The sequence below is a fragment of the Colobus angolensis genome, unplaced genomic scaffold, assembly GCF_000951035.1.
Source record: "Colobus angolensis palliatus isolate OR3802 unplaced genomic scaffold, Cang.pa_1.0 Scaffold524, whole genome shotgun sequence".
Taxonomy (NCBI): domain Eukaryota; kingdom Metazoa; phylum Chordata; class Mammalia; order Primates; family Cercopithecidae; genus Colobus; species Colobus angolensis.
The window spans coordinates 377,729-380,910 of NW_012118755.1; the positions used below are offsets into that span (position 1 = coordinate 377,729).

The 3,182-nt window shown below is 41.3% G+C and overlaps 1 protein-coding gene across 1 annotated transcript in view; it reads left to right on the forward strand.

Moving 5' to 3' along the window:
- Window positions 1-2,967: 2,967 nt before the first annotated feature.
- The window catches only part of ZNF25 (zinc finger protein 25), a 26,475-nt gene continuing 26,260 nt past the window's right edge, over window positions 2,968-3,182 (forward strand). The window contains exon 1 of the mRNA XM_011960774.1: window positions 2,968-3,101. The gene's annotated coding sequence lies outside the window, so the exon portion shown is untranslated. The remainder of the gene's footprint in view (window positions 3,102-3,182) is intronic.

Here is a 3,182-nt window from a genome sequence, read left to right on the forward strand (position 1 = left end):
ACTTTTTAAATTTGCATTTTCAGAAAAAATTCTGTCAATGAAAAAAGTCAACTCTGTAAAATATTTAAAGAGATTTATTCTGAGCCAAATGTGAGTGACCATGGCCCGTGACACAGCCCTCAGGAGGTCCTGAGAACATGTGCCCAAGGTGGTTGGGGCTGCAGCTTGGTTTTATACATTGTAGGAAAGCATGAGACATCAATCAAATACATTTAAGGAATACATTGGTTTGTTCAAGAAAAGCGGGACAACTTGAAGAGTGGGGGTGTTTCCAAGCTACAGGTAAATTTAACCATTTTCTAGTTGACAATTGGTTGAGTTTTTGTCTAAGGATCTGGGATCAATAGAAAGGAAATGTTCAGGTTAAGATAAAAGATTGTGGAGACCAAGATTCCTTTGAAATCTCATAGTGGCTGTCCTTAGAAACAAGAGATGACAAATGTTTTCTATTCAGACCCTTAAAAAGGTGCTAGACTCTCAATCTATTCAGAATTGGAAGGGCCTGGAAGGAAAAGGTCTAGCTATGTCAATAGAGATTATTTAGAGATGCGAATTTTCCCCCACAAAGGTCAGCTTGCAAGGCCATTTCAAAATGTGACAAAGAAACATGTTTTTGGGGTAAAATATTTTTATTTTCTTCCTTGTCTCGTAATGTTAGGCCAGAGTCAGGTTGGAAAGTAAGTCACATTATATAGGGTTAAATAAAACCCATCTGATGTGAATTTATGGTTTGTAGGGCATAACTCCTCAGACCCCTTAGATAGAAATTTGGGTAAGATAAAAATATCAGAGTTTAGTCCTCAGTTCCTTGCTATTCCCTGCGGTTGTTTCCTGAGGAAGTTAAAAATTAGTTTATCAAGTAAGATAAAACTAAGCTCCCCATTAAGATTTTTTATTTAAATTTTGATTGAAATTGTGTAAAATTTTATAGTTTTCTATAAGGGTAAATATAAATATAAAAATTTGGGCCGGGCGCGGTGACTCAGGCCTGTAATCTCAGCACTTTGGTAGGCCGAGGTGGGTGGATCATGAAGTCAGGACTTCAAGACCAGCTTGGAAAACATGGTGAAATCCCGACTCTACTGAAAATACAAAAAAATATTAGCCAGGGATGGTAGTGGGTGCTTGTAATCCCAGCTACTCAGGAGGCTGAGGCAGAGAATTGCTTGAACCTGGGAGGCGGAGCGTGCAGTGAGCCGAGATCAAGCCACTGCATCCAAGCCTGGACGACAGAGCCAGACTGTCTCAAAGAAAAAAACAAACAAACAAACTGAATTTTCCTTCTTTCAAAAAGAACCCTTTCCTCCTCTCTTTTCTTACAGCATTTCCTTAAGAAAACTTGTAATTGTAAATCCCTTCTCTGTCCCTGTGAGATTTAGCAAAACTTTTAAAAAAGTAAATAAGCTTCCTGCTAGTTTAACAACCCAGGAAGGTCTTTCTTAATGGCCTTGGGTCATGTCTTTGAAATGTAAGTATCAAGGAAGATTGCACCCCACCTCCCTGCCACTGTGGTAAACTCCTAGGCGTCTGGCTAACTGCTGTTAACTACCTGCCTGTCATAGAGACATCAGAAACTTTACTTTTCATTTGCATAACAGCAATTAACTAACACTGATGGCTACCCTAATTATCAGGTGAATTTCAGATGAATTATGCATAGCAAATGGTGTCATACAGTCGTCTTGAGGACAAGTTATCTTTTACCTTGAGAAAATGGAATGCGTTTTACCAGACCTGCTAATATAAAAAATGATAGTTCTTCTTGTCTTCATAAACTCGTTAGTGGGTTGCCTGTGACGCACATTGCAGTCTGGTTTAATGTTTATTCAATAATGTAACTGTTTTGTTCTTTTCTCTATCTGTGGAGGTAATTTTCTGCGTTGGCAAGAGGCTTTACTTTAAATTATTTCCTCAATACCTCCCAACCAGAAAAGTGGTGTGTGTGTGTGTGTGTGTGTGTGTATTATGTGTGCATATTTTGTATATGTATATATATTTGTGTTTATACACATGACAATATATACTTTTTTCTAGATGATTCTACTTGTTTTAATGTAATAAAGTTATTGACCAGGAAATATATAATTTCTTTTACCTATACAGCCAAGTCCTCTCCCTGTATCCGCGGAGATTAGTTCCAGGACCTCCCTGGATTACTCAAATCCAGGGATGTTCAAATCTTTGGTAGAAAATAATCTGGTATTTGCATAACTCACACACCTCCTCCAGTATACTTTAAATTATATGTAGATTAATTGTAAACCTAACACAATGTAAATACTATGTAAAGTTGTATTGTATTGTTTAGGGTATAATGACGAGGGGAAAAGTTTGTACATACTCAGTAAGATTGCATTTTTAAGTCTTTTCATTCCGAACTTAGTTGAATCCATAGATACGGACCCCCGGGATAAGGAGGGATGGTTATGTATATTCCTTAGTGAAATGATAGTCATGATACTCTATACCATTAGGTTAAAATTTGTGTAAATTCATGAGAAGGATGTACACCTAACACTAAGCGCTTTTGCTTTTGGGAAGTGGTACACTCGTTTTATTTTAGCTTATACATATTTTGTAGTTTATTACGTTTTGCGTATCGTTTGCACAATTGTGAAAGCTAGCATTCCTAAGAGGAAGCGGTTACACGGCATTATCCTTCATTACTCCATGTACTTTTGTACCCACAGAGTTCAATCACTTTAACAAAACTGCCCATCAGTGTTCCTTGGGGCACCTCACGGTGGCCTTCTGTCTTCAAGCCTGGACGTGCAAAGGTACAGCTCTGCCGCCATCACTGAGCAAAGCCAGCGCCCGCTCCAAGAAACCCGACCTCAATCACTCAAGACCCTGGAGGAGGCTGCGCCTCACAACGCCATCCAAGATGGAGTCGCAGCCAGGCCTTCTGGGAAGCGTAGTTCTGGAGTAGCGCTCGGGAAACGTTCTGCGCATGTGCAGTGTCGTCTCCTTTCTGGCGTTGGCGTTTTTGTCTTACGCCCTAGAGTGGGGAGAGGACTCCGGTGCTTCCGGGTCTCGGCTGGGCCGCAAAGGGCGGGGCCTGGGCCCGGCGCTGGCCAGGAGCAGAGGCCGAGACCCTGCAGGTGTGTCGAAGGCTTTTGCGGGCGGGCAGGGCCTGGGAGGCGGGGTCTCGAGCCTGTAAGCCGCCTCCTGGCCCCGGAGCG